The sequence below is a fragment of the Brienomyrus brachyistius genome, chromosome 23 (genome assembly GCF_023856365.1).
Source record: "Brienomyrus brachyistius isolate T26 chromosome 23, BBRACH_0.4, whole genome shotgun sequence".
NCBI classification, from domain to species: Eukaryota; Metazoa; Chordata; class Actinopteri; order Osteoglossiformes; family Mormyridae; genus Brienomyrus; species Brienomyrus brachyistius.
Window position 1 is genome coordinate 14,734,676 of NC_064555.1, and position 14,442 is coordinate 14,749,117.

A 14,442-nucleotide genomic window follows, 5' to 3' on the forward strand; every position below is an offset into this window, starting at 1 on the left:
CTGTCATTCATATAGCAACAACAACACTAATAAAATAATAATAATAATAATAATTATTATTATTATTATTATTATACAGGATAGGCTCCAACCCCACACAACCCTGTGTAGAAGTGGGTATAGAAAATGGATGGATGGATGGATGGATGGATGAATGGATGGATGGATTATTATGTTTCAGTGGGTTCTAGGTTTCCCTAGACTCAATTATAGATTTGCCTATTCTCTGCACACTGCCTTTTCCTTCTGTAGCGTCGGAATTGTCTGCTTTTGGTGTGTGTCCTGTAGCAGACTAGCCCCCCATTCAGGGTGGACGCTGCCTTGTTCTCTGTCCAGGATAAGATTTTCTAAAGAAAATTGTTTAATAATATCTTCTTTGCAGCTGTAGGCGCTAATACAGTGTTGCTAGCATTATACGCTTCATTGGGCTTAAAATTCATTTTAAGCTTGGGCTCATAATCAACCAGAAATTGTATTGTTTTAAAAACTACAGTGCAGCTATGTTTGTTGTACCATTGTCTTTATTTAGAAGTAGTGGAAAGCTTTATTATAGCTGCCAAAAGGTGGTACTATATGAGGTCAAAAAAGCACAAAATATAAAAATGTATACACAAAGTTGCTAGTTGAGATGTTGACATGACGCTGAGATCTATTTTGTTTTGTTTTTTTTCTTTGAGGGGGTGGGGGGTAGTTGTGTAAGTGTTACTTCATGGCAGTGACCTGTAAGTCCCACGTGGCTCACTGTGCTGGTAAATGCCTCATGTCAGGTGAGGTTCCAAGGTCAGCCACGCAGAGTCAGCGGCGTGTCCAAGCAGATAGGCTGACCTGCTGTGGAAGTGACACCAGCGCTGGGTTATCTGCACGCCACCACCACCAATCCATACGGCTCTCCACGGTGTCAACAATATTCGGGAAACCGCGCCAGCAGCAGATAAGATACGAGAACGAGAAGTCAACAATCAGGACTATATACAGTACAATCATATAGTATCACGAGGATTCATCAACCTCACTCTCTATGTTCATGTTAAAAAAAACACCATGATTTTGAAATAACACTATGTAACTAGGTAACACTAGGTTTTTTCCCCCCTCTTTTAAATTTTGATCAGTCAGAATTTGGCATGGTGTTGAACGATTGTCTTGCCTTACCAAGAAAGCTTTATGAGCAGATACACCAAAATAAATATTTATATTACAGGGGACCAATGATATGTTTTATGATATGATATGTATTAACCAATGATATGTTTCAAATCGGTGAGTGACAGCAGAGGAGGTACTCTGGGGCCCAATCAGCTTTCAGCTAGGCCCACTACCCTTGTGACCCCGCCCCTGTATACTCTCCTGGTTAATATAATGCTGGATGATAGAATCCTCAAGCTGGAAGGTCCTTGGTCTAAAAAGTAAATCATAACACTAAATTAAAACCCCCCCAGTCTACATCCCTGGGTAATCTTGAGTGTCCATATACACCTTATAAATTGACCAGATTCAAAACACAGTACATGATTAAGATTAAGATGTACTTCATTAACTCCAGAGGGAAATTCAGGAATATAACTGTAAAGAAAGACCCGGTTGATAGCAGATGCTAAAGTGATATCATCAGACACCTGACAGCACATGTCAGCTCAGACATAATCAGGCGAGAGTCATGATTAAAAAAATGATAGTTGATATTGCTGAATAGATCATTTCACTTTCCCATCATGCCTTGTCAGCAGCTCCCTTAAGCAGCTCCTGTTTTATTAGCCCTTACAGCTACAGCTTCAGGCTATGTGTCTTATCAGTGTATAACAATGCTGGCAATTTGGTTTCTAGCTTCCTGCCAAATAGCAGCTCCACCGGTTATAAAGCTGGTTTTAACCATTTACAACAGGACACGATTCCTTCCCACAATCCTGTCGTCTCTCTCTGCCGAGCTCTTCACTTCTGTTACCCAACTGATTTCACCCATTTTGATAAAACAAAATCCCAGTGCTCATAATAAGGAGACCTTGTCTTGGGAAACGCTGATTTATGTGTGAATTCGTATGACAGCAGTGGTAATTAGAGAGAGAACATTACTGAATGTGCCATAAGCGTGTTCAGGCTTTTCTGTCCCAACTGGTGTCCCAGCAATTCAACGTGGCCTCCAACCGCTCACATGACCCTCCCAGCCAATCGCAACTCTCTACCGCTATTTCCGCCCTATCAAGTGCTACACATGTCCGCTTCTCCCTTAGAAGCCCGATCTGCACTGGCCTGCCATTCCCATCGATAGTGCCGTGCCCACCCTTACAGTACGGCCCCCTTAGGTGGGGGGGGGAGGGGGGGGGGTGGCATTTATCCAAACCATCCAGGTTATTTCTGTTCCCCCACAACCTGCTGCTAAAAATAGGGCCGCGATTAAGCCCCGAACATGACTGCGCGTCAAGAGAACATTGTTGTGGCTATATATAGCAAGCAGTGTGATGAAGACTCACATGGAGAGCATGTGTAGATGAATTTGGCACTGAGATTGTTCTTCCTGCCTAGTACACGCAGTACTGTGCAAAAGTCTTAGGCGAATGAAAAAGAGAATGTTTACAGCTACTTATCTGAGCAATAAGTGCAAATCTGCTCAGCAACATTACATACAAATTAACAGTATCACAAAATAAAAAATGTCTCTGTAAACTGATACCTAGTTGGATGGCAAGATGGATACCACTTCAGTTCCCAAACCTCTCTGCAGAGGAGACTCAGCCATTCCATATATTTGTTAAATTTCATCACAAGCTCAGTTGGTTAATTAATTTAATTAGTTACATAACTCAATGACCTATTGATCAGCGAAGCAGGCTGAATAAGTACTTGAAAATATATTTGTGTGTAAGACAGTTGCTGTAAATACGGGGCTATTTTGAAGGTTTTAACATGGCTAAGCTGCCAGGCTTTGACAGGAAATGCTATCATAGTTTTGCACCAATGTGAAGATCATTTAAACATTTTTTGACTGCCTAAGACTTTTACACAGTACTGTACATGTCAACTTTTTTATATCGGTAATATTAAGTGTATAATTGTTTAGTTCAGAGACCTGATTTATATATTGTAATATAAGAGGAACCATGAAGTGGTACCAGGACATTTAACTTACCTTCATTTTTAGAGTTCATTCTCGCTGAGGTTCATCGGCAGCTTTGCTCCAGGATTCCTTGGGTTTAAATCTTCCGTACATGTGACCAGATGACAAAGATCAAAGACATATGAACTTGGAAACGCACTCATTGGACATTCCAGTCTCTGCTTAGACGTCAGGCATTCTGTTGAACATCAGGAGCGGTTAACGAGATGGATGCATTAAATACACATTGGATACATATTTGTGTGTGTGTGTGTGTGTGTGTGTGTGCGCGCGAGCGGGTATACCTATCCTTATGGGGACACAATGTCCGCATAACGTGATAAATACCAGTTTTTTTTCCCTTATGGGGACCGGTTTAATAATGCATAACGTGCATTATGTTTATATTACTTTGTGGAGACCAAATGTTCCCCACAAAGATCTGTGAATGTAATCAAAAAACTAAAAATGCCAAAAGTCTTGTATTTGGTTACTTATGGTTAAGGTTTCAGCTGGGTTGGGGTTAAAGTCGTCATGTTGGGATTAGAGTTTTCCCCATAGAAATGAATGGAGACTCCCAACAAAGATATAATTACAAACCTGTGTGTGTGTGTGTGTGTGTGTTTGGTGTTTGAATGCGTGTTTGCATCATCCATTCCTATGCTGTAGGCTGACATCCCTCCCAGGAAGCACAGGGCATAAGGATGGACACTCTGGAAAGTATGTCAATGGATCACAGGTCTTGGGCTGCGGAAGGAAACCCAGAGGAAGTCCATGCAAACACAGGAAGCCCACGCAAACACAGGGAGACCATGCAAACATAGGAACCACAAACAAATACAGGAAGCCCATGCAAACACAGGAACCCCACGCAAACACAGGGACCCCACGCAAACACAGGAACCCCACGCAAACACAGGGACCCCACGCAAACACAGGGACCCCACGCAAACACAGGAACCCCACGCAAACACAGGGACCCCACGCAAACACAGGAAGACCATGCAAACAAAGGAACCACAAGCAAACAAAGGAACCACAAGCAAACACAGGAACCCCACGCAAATACAGGAACCCCACACAAACACAGGGACCCCACGCAAACACAGGAAGACCATGCAAACAAAGGAACCACAAGCAAACACAGGAACCCCACGCAAATACAGGAACCCCACACAAACACAGGGACCCTACGCAAACACAGGAAGACCATGCAAACAAAGGAACCACAAGCAAACACAGGAACCCCATGCAAATACAGGAACCCCACACAAACACAGGGACCCCACGCAAACACAGGAAGACCATGCAAACAAAGGAACCACAAGCAAACACAGGAACCCCACGCAAATACAGGAACCCCACGCAAACACAGGAACCCCACGCAAACACAGGAACCCCACGCAAATACAGGAACCCCACGCAAACACAGGGACCCCACGCAAACACAGGAAGACCATGAAAACAAAGGAACCACAAGCAAACACAGGAACCCCACGCAAACACAGGAACCCCACGCAAATACAGGAACCCCACGCAAACACAGGGACCCCACGCAAACACAGGAAGACCATGCAAACAAAGGAACCACAAGCAAACACAGGAACCCCACGCAAACACAGGAACCCCATGCAAACACAGGAAGTCCATGCAAATACAGGAAGCCCATGCAAACACAGGAAGCCCAAGTAATCACAGGAAGACCATACAAACACAAGAAGCACTCGTTAGGACAGGAAACCCACGGGAAGACTATACCACCCCAGGTATAACAGGCCACCCCCACAGATTTCTAGTTCGTTGTTCCAAATAATGAATATCGGGTCCGAACTGCCTGCTTTTAATCTTTCATCATGGGTTCAGCACAAACGTTTCAATGCCAGTCCTTCATCACACTGATGTTGTACCAATGGTGGAGCTCAAACTAAAAGAATTCAGACCCCAACTTCATCATGTTGATCGCGATGGATTGATTTTGAGGTTCTGGGTAGCCAGAGCTCAGTGTTTTTAAGTCTTTCTCCTGAGTATCACTCTTAGCCCAAGCTTTGCCGTAGGACAGGCTGGCTAGTCTGAAGCTGCAGCTGCGGTATCATTTTTTACAATTATTTTTTGTATCATTTATTCAGTAATTAACCTCTGGACTCCTTTCTTGTAACCACAAAGGGATCTTTCATAGTGGGTCACCTCAAAACATCCATCCATGGATGGGCGCCAACCCATCGCAGGGCACACTCACACACCATTCACACTCACGCACCTATAGGCAATTTAGTAACTCCAATTAACCTCGGCGTGTTTTGTGGACTCTGGGAAGAAACCAGAGTGCCCAGGAAAAACCCCACGACGACACGGGGAGAACATGCAAACTCCACACATGGAACCGTGACGAAACCTTGAACGCTGTCCCCAGAGGTGTGAGTCAACAGTGCTAACCACTGCACCACCATGACATCACAACTCAATATATGTTTTTTTAAGAATGCAAAGTTGTTGACGATGACAACTCATTGCAGTCTATGGTATAGCTTTACTTTAGCCGTGTTGCAGAGCCACCACAGACGAGACCAGACGTCTTCATTTATGCATTCAGTCTGTCCCTATCATCAGGCACGACATCAGACATTCCCTGATCTTAGTCTAGCTTGAGCCAAAACTGTGGCCAGAGTGTCTTATTCAATCAGAGGCTGGAGCGTTTAGCATGGAGTAACGCCTCTTGGTTCCGTCAGGTGCGCACCGGCAAGTGTAAAGTCTGCACTGTAAACGAGCCAAAACAATGAGAGTGACCGGGCGGTGTGATCCTCTGCCGATAGCTCCAAAGTTCAGCCTTGTTGTCAATGTGGCAGAGCATTGAGACAAGGTGGACTTTTGGCGGTTCCTAAACTCCACCCCACCCCCACCAAAACAACGCTTACTTTCATCCCAATGTTGAACGGTGCCCCGCTGGGTCTATTGGCTTGTTTAGACAGCAGGAACAAGCCTACGTGCTGTGTGTCGTGGTGTCTTCCCCGCTGGGGTAGCACTGGGGGGGTGATTAACCTGAATTTGTAAACTAAAGATTTTTCGCATCCGATTCAGTTGCATCTGCGAGCGACCAGTTCATGGTAACACTGTGCGTTATGTGTGATTACACTGTGCGTTATGTGTTATAACACTGTGCGTTATGTGTGATTACGCTGTGCGCTATGTGTGATTACGCTGTGCGTTATGTGTGATTACACTGTGCGTTGTGTGTGATTACGCTGTGCGTTATGTGTTATAACACTGTGTGTTATGTGTGATAACATTGTGATACATGTCCTTGAATGAATATTGCCAAGTAAATCAGACAGATCAAAATCTGATCAAAATAAAGGTTTAGGCAAACACTGCATATTCATATTTGCCTAAAGCTTTCAATTCATACACACACAGACACATATATTATATATCAATGACGTATGTGTGTGTGTGTGTGTGCGTGTGTGTGTGTGTGTGTGTGTGTCTGTGTGTATCAGCAGACATGTAGCCATGTTGCAAAATAATGAATTTGAACATGTTTGCTAATGTCCAGGCATTTCGCCAGGTAGCATAATTATTAGTTTTAAAACCTATGGAAGGGGACCCATCCATCCATCCATCCATTTTCCAAGCCACTTATTCTACTGGGTCGCAGGGGGTCTGGAGCCTATCCCGGAAGCAATGGGCACGAGGCAGGGAACAACCCAGGATGGGGGGCCAGCCCATCGCAGGGCACACTCACACACCATTCACTCTCACATGCACACCTACGGGCAATTTAGCAAGTCCAATTAGCCTCAGCATGTTTTTGGACTGTGGTGGGAAACCGGAGTACCCGGAGGAAACCCTACGACAACATGGGGAGAACATGCAAACTCCACACACATGTGACCCAGGCGGAGACTCAAACCCGGGTGTGAGGCAACAGTGCTAACCACTGCACCACCATGCCGCCCCGGAAGGGGACCTCCCCCCCAAATTTGTTTCTGCCCATAAGCCTGCAATCCAGTATAGAACCCAACTCCAAAGGTGTTTTTTTCTCAGGTTTTTATGCTGAGAAGCTGATCTACGCAAAACCTCATACAAAGCAAAAACATTTACAAGGAAAATTTATTACAGCAGTTAACCTCAGATTTACAGGCTGCTCTGAACTTTCAGTCACAAATGCAGTGTTACATGCTACCTGCTGCATGCAGTACCCAGAGGATTAACCCACTGTTCTTCGTGCAGGAACAATGGCAGGTTTCACCCCCCCCCCCCCCCCCCCCCCTGTCTGACAGCCTTGTCGTTTGTGTTGGGGAACACCTCGCTCCCCCCATTGCTGGTGCACATTCTCCGTTTCCAGGTTCTCACCTTCTAATCTCCTTGCAGATAAGGTAACACAGATGTACCTCCTATTACCCAGCCTTTCCAAGCTTCTTTGTGTTCTGGGTAATTTCAGCACTGCTTCAGAAACCAGGGAAAGGTAAGATTATAGAGTTTTGGGTTACAGATGATTCTTCCCCAGGCAAAGTATGCAGGGCCTATTAAAGCATGACAAATATTTCGGTTAGAAGAACCTGGCATTACATACTTGTTTAGAGCAGTACAGTAACTTTGAAGGTTGTAATCTATCTATCTATCTATCTATCTATCTATCTATCTATCTATCTATCTATCTATCTATCTATCTATCTATCTATCTGTCTGTCTATCTAACTATCTATTGAAATTATATTATTAAATGATAAAATATTGGAAAATATAAATGGAAATATGGTTGATCACATGCATTTTCCCAGTTACCTCTCAAATCATACAAAGGTTTTCTCTGCACTGCACAACCATCTGCGTATTAACAAATAATTCAATCAGAAAATATGTGCAACGAACATTACATTATACCACATACATTTCAAATTAGCAGGGAAACTTTTGGTCTGTAGCCTCCGGAATAGGCTCCGGAATCCCCTGCAGCACTGCATATGACAAGTGGTTACAGAAAATGGATGGACCAACTTTAGTATTTCAGGTAAAACTTGTTTTAGAACAGACTATTTTCTTGCGCTATTTGAAAAAATAGTTCTCAATAACGTAGCAACAGAGGTGGAGATTTCAGGTCCAGAGAGTACAAATCCAGACTAAAATTTCGTTTAAACCAACCAGTTGAGTCCTCTGTGACTGTGACTCTTTATACTCAACTGGTTGGATGAAATAAAATCTTGGTCTGGATTTGTACTCTTTGTACTTATATGTTTATTCCAACTGGAAAATGTGATGGATTCAACGCACACACTTCAGGTTTCATGGAATGTACACTGCTTCTAAAGAGACCTCTGAATCACGTCACCCATCAGTCCTTTCGAACACAAATACATGACAACTGCGAGAGGCAATTTCACTTAAGCAGCTTCTCTGAAACGCTCTAGCACAGATAGTTGCTTATGGTGTGAAAATTGCTGGGTGTTAACCAGCGTGCCGTGCCAACATCATAATGTTTAAGACTCAATACAGATTTATTTGGGGACATAAAGGAACGGACATAAGTGGTATTTACATGAATTATTGCTTTACACTTGCAAATTGCAAACAGAAAAACTATTCATGTATATATCATACATATATATATGTGTGTGTGTGTGTGTGTGTATAATAATGTATGTGTGTTTTATATATAATACACACACACACACATACCAGACAATAACCTTGCAGTTGGCCTCAAACCTATTTTAAGCAAGGCTATTTTCTTTTTCCAGCCAGAACGAAAGACAAAGGGGAACAAGAGTTTCCACATTGTCTTAATTTAAATACATCACTCAGCCCATGTGAACCCCCTGCAGAAGAGCTGCCATTGGGTGTCACAGGTCTCCAGTTTGCAAAAAGAGTTTTGTGCCCCACCCCCTAAGAAGATTACACATTTTTAATGCGGTAAAGCAGCTGCTTACGGTGGTGTTGCTGCATGCAAATGTTCAATTTTTTATTTTGATTGGAACAAAATTTACTCCAACTAATTTAAATTGTAATATTAAAAACACATCAATGAACAACGTTGACAGAAGAACCACTACAGCAAACTCGTTACCTGCAGTTATTCTCGGTGATGCACAGTTATAATTTATAACTACAAAGTATCCATGAACACAAGGGGGAGTAGTGACTAAGGAGTCTGGTTTGTGGCCAAAAGGTGGTGTACAAGCTTCCTGGTGCCCCAGAGTTGTACCCTTGATGAAAGTTAACCAGTCAACTTATGTGTCTCCAAAACTGTTTAAAGAGTTAAGTTAGTCAACGACAAAAGTACCTGCCAAGTACGTTAACGAGGAATGTGGCGCTTCCACTTTGCTAATCAGCACTTACACACATTAAACCAGCCAGGAACGCTGGCAAACTGCTGAAGGCACCCGGACACCTCACCTCCCCGAGCCTGGGCGGAGCCTGGGCGGAGCCTGCATGAGTAACACCCTGCGCTAGTGGCAGCTAACTCTGACTTTGCTGCAAACAGAACTTTGGCATAGTTGTTGCTTTTCCCTATTCAGATGATGTCATTTCCAAGCAGCGACATGTTGATTACCTAAACCGGTAACACCTTTCTTGAGGGGGACACAAATAATGTAGCATCATTACTGGTGTATTAATTAACCACAATCACATATTGATCTCATGTTTGTTGAAACATCTATCATCTGAAACAATGCATTATATTTGTTACTATGTCTGTTATTTCTGTAAACTCTTGTGAACTACTGAATGAACCACTGCAGGAATTACTTAAGTCATGAATGACAGAATTACATACTGATCTCGTGTTCGGTCATCACTAATGAGTCGGGGCGCATCTTTCATCTCAAGTAGCAGCTATATTTGTGCATAATTTGTACTTGAGCAGTAACTGAGTTATCACTAAGTATTTTTGCCTCCCACTACCCCAAATAAAGTGCTACCCTTTTTTTATTACAAACTAGAGACCTTCACTCTCCTCACGAGAGAGCTACCCCAAGTCCCACACAGACAGACAAACACACACCTCTCGTTGCTATCAAAATAGTGAGCTTATGCATGTACGGCACCAGAAAGCCCGATGTGGGAACATCACCACTATTTGCATTACAATGGTCACTTTATTTTCTTTTCTCTTCTCCACTGGGGTTTTTGACCCAGGACTTGTGACAAAGCGCCCCATTTAATGCTTAGTACCTACAATCACACGATTAGCACACAGTAAGATTAACACGCTGGCGCAGTGTGTCAGACAGTCAAAATTGGGAGGTATTAAGTTTCTCCTAGTACTTGCACTAGTAGCTTTGAGTTAGTCTTTGCGAAAAGCTTGTTTTAACAGTTTAAAAACGATAAAAATCGCTGTCACTAAAATGTTCAACTTTACTAATCCATATAAACTTTTCATAACCCTGATCCAGAACAGGGTGAGCTTGGGACTTCGCACAAAATTTCTCATCGTAGGGCACTTAAAATGACATAATTATGGGTATTTTAGAGACGTCATTTTGCCTCATGTTCCTGGACTATGGGAGGAAACATTGCACAAACGCAAACATTCCAGTATTTCTGTTAAACAAATACTATGAAAATGTGCGTGAAATTGTTTTTTGCTGCCATCTACTGGACGTTGACCAAGTAAATGGACAAGACCATTTAATACCAGCTGACAAGTATTTAAATAAAATAAATAATGTGATTTATTGCGATATAACAGTAGACTTACTTTTATATAAGCACGTCTGATTATAGTGTTGTAAAATTAATTTAAACAGCCACATTTATTTGACATTCATCAAAACGGTTCCGGGAAGGGAATAAAATTGTTTCCCTGTCCATATTCAGTGCAGTTTCTGGGAGGCCGATAAATCGATTGTGTCTAATGGTCCCCTCTTCGTCTAAAAAATCAATGCAAGCGTCCACCGTGGACCATCTGCAAGCAAATCCCTGCTGCGTGACGGGACAGCCGCTCCCAACTGCAGGGCGTGATCCACCCATCCTGTAAGCTTGTTTATAAACAGTAAAACATTAATCACGGATCACACGTCATTTCTGAATATGAGTTTAAGTCAATCACTCACTGACAAGATTAAACACGCATTTTCAAGTCCGTATATATAATAACACATAGGATTAACCGAACTCATTACACCATACAGAAAAACCATGAGGATCAATGCAGTCATATGTTTAAACAGGTTTATGTTTATGAGCATGATAAATACTTTCAGGCTTTACGGAATTTGCAGTGAATGGTTTACTCTTGATTAAATAAATCAAATTTCCCTGATTATATATGAGAAAGGAAACTTCGGCTATTAAGAAATAATTTATGGATTTATTCCGACTGGCTTGTTATACTTCCAATACGTCTATTAAATACCTCACCACCGTGACAATATTTGTTTGCCCATAATTTTTTTTCGGATTGTTTTCTCCAGCAATAACCACACTGAGCTAAGGATCTCAATTGATCTTTTAAAAATTACCGTGCAGACTATCTTTGCAGGTTAGGCCACCTGTCCGTCGATAATGACCGACCGTTTCATTATTAAAGAGAAGGGATCGGTCGGTCGGCTAAGCCGTGCGCCCCGCCATCCGCTTGGGTCCGGTCAAACCAGCATCTTCGAGTCCCAGGGGGGGCTAGCAGTTTGTGCTTGAAAAGCAGCGCACGCAGCACTTCCATTAATCTGCCACGGAGGCCGATGCTAATTATCCGCCCCCTCAAGGACAGCAAAGCTTATTGACCAGGAGAAACGCTTCGAAAAGCACTTACGAGAAGCCGGAGGTCTTCCGAGGACTCACAAGTCAAATAGTGAAGCTGTTGTGCATACAAATGTCCAGGAGGTGGCGCAAAGAGGACGCGGTTTAAGGGCATACTAATCCGCTTTTTTGTTAGAAATGAAACGGACAGCTTCGCGTCCGAATTATCGTTGGACCTTGTATGGGTGGTGATGCTATTGGTATTATGCATTTAGTAGATGGTTATACGCAAAGGTATAACTTTGGGTTGAGCATAGTGGTTGAGGTCGCCACCTATTTAAGGGGGTGCAGGGGATTGTATTGGCTGTTTTTGATTACTGGGCTGGGATTTACAGCCTCCCTCATCCATCCCATCATTTCCGTCCATGGTTATACCCACCAGAATCAGTGAACCTGAGGATCTCAGCATGTTAGCATGTATCCTGTGATGCAATGCACCCTTAAACGCCTCATCTCTTCCTGTGCCTCTCTCAGCGATATGCAGACAGGCTGGCCCCTAATACTCAACACACAATCATGGGGGTCAGAGGTCAGTGTCCCAGGGCTCCCGATTTCCTGACACGGAGAAAGAGCGGGAAACCAGTAGCGGAATCCGGAACATTCCTCCTCTGGTTAGCTACGATGAAGCTGACCGTCGCCTCCACACTATTTGGGCCGAATCGTCCACCCCTGACCCATTTTTGAGCAGAGGGGGAGAAATAGCTTTAAAGGTGGGTGCCATTATGTTAGAAGTGGGCCCCCCCAGACCCAATTCGACCAGGGGTGGGGTGGGGGGAGGGTCTGGCTCAGAGCAGAACAGATTTGTGCTCCATACCAGCTGCTATGCGATACACCCCCGCCAACACACACCGCTCCATCATCCAACCCCTTTCATCCAGCCCTGAAACATGATGCATGTACTTCTTCAAACTCTGCCCTCAGATTTACACACAATACAAAATGTGATATGACTGTAAAAAAAAACACCTTATTGAAAGAAAAACTCAGGAAGAGTCTGCAGCTGTCCTGACTCACACGTCAGATTATAACCATGAACAAACACATTATTTTACAGTGTTCCTTTATCTATGGGATTTCTCTCAATGACTTGCCTTTTCATTTCATGTAAAGACTTGACCTTTAACTTTATCTGTTGTTCCCATTTAATTGATTTGTATCACATCTTTGATTCTTTTATATATTTTGATAACATCTTCATACCGTTTATGATGTTTATTTGCCACGTTTGCATTCTCAGCATCTGAAGTGACATACCTTCATGCCACAAAGAAGAACATCACAGGAACTGTGTGAATGCCCCCCGCCCCACCCCCCTTAACGCTCTGGCTTTGAATAATCGAGTTTCGAACCCGGAAAGCCCCAGCCCGGCTCGTCGATGCCGAATAATGCGGCCGTCAGCAGCAGAAAGACGGACGACGGCCAGCGCCTGTGATGGACTGACAGATGATCAGTTGGCCTTTTGCGCTGAGTGCATCTCAGAGGGTTTCAGGGTCATCAATAGTGTCAATTGACAGGGGCCGGTCGTTCCATGTGACAGAGAGGGGCCCTTAAAGATGACTCCTATGAGAAGCCCACCCCCCCCCTTTCTTTCCCCGGATCAGCAGATGCCACAAAAGGAAGTGCAGCTGGGGTTCCGTGGTTAGGTGAGCAGATGGGTCAGATGATGGCTGGATGATGCATCTCAATGTTCTCCACTTGATGTGTGTCTTGTATCATTGCATTTACAGTTTATTCATGAGATGTGCCCCCCCCCCCCCCCCCCCCCAGGAGCTGAGTCTGCATGTTTCCTGCCCATCGCACACGCTCACATCGAAAAACTGTCAGAACCCCAGAAATACGCCCACCCCAAAGAATTCAATTCACAGCAGGGGCGGGGCCATGGGGTGGGGGGGCGGGGCCATGGGGTGGGGGGGCGGGGCCATGGGGTGGGGGGCGGGGGGTAAAGAGCAACTGAACACTGCATGTCTTTATTCCCGGGGGTCTGTTCCTGTGCCCGCTCCCTCTGTACCTCCTCTCGCAGATCACTCCCTCAAGAATACAGTCATGGAAGAAAAACAATGCTAATGGATGTAAACACAGCCCGTCCTCTACAAGAATTTTGGTGTCTGTTTCGAATGGGCCGACATGAGTTTCTTGCCATGCTAGATGCATCTGATAAGTTTTGGGGGGGGCACCCCAGCTAGCGATGGCTCATTCTAGAAATGAAATAATACATTCAAAGCGTCAAGCTTTCCAAACGTTCCCAGAATGTTACCCCACTGCAATAATACATAAACACATAGAAGAGATAGTAGAGCTGTAGATGATACGCAAACCTTATACCTAAAGGGTCACAGATTTAAGGCTGGACGCCATGTTTAAAGAACACAGATGGAGCACTGTCGTAAAACAATGCAATCGTAAAACAATGCTTTTTGATGCTAATTACATTAATAGCATGTTCACGTAGTAATGTCACCGTGTTAATACTGATAAAACCTTTGTTAAAATGTAATATGTGAAAGTAACGTTCCATTGATATTACAGTAAGAAGGTTCTCTCCCAAATCTGGGAATACCTTACCGTAAATTTGGATAAAGTTCTGCGAAGCTTCCCTGTTACCTGGGACCTAGGGTGAG

The 14,442-nt window shown here is 43.7% G+C and overlaps 1 long non-coding RNA gene across 1 annotated transcript; it reads right to left on the reverse strand.

Annotated features, from left to right (window-relative positions):
- Positions 1-515: 515 nt before the first annotated feature.
- On the reverse strand, positions 516-11,875 carry LOC125719574 (uncharacterized). The gene is made up of 3 exons (XR_007385114.1): positions 11,838-11,875; positions 3,125-3,290; positions 516-828 (listed from the first exon to the last, which is right to left on the reverse strand). It is a non-coding gene; the product is annotated as an uncharacterized LOC125719574 (long non-coding RNA).
- Positions 11,876-14,442: the final 2,567 nt, after the last annotated feature.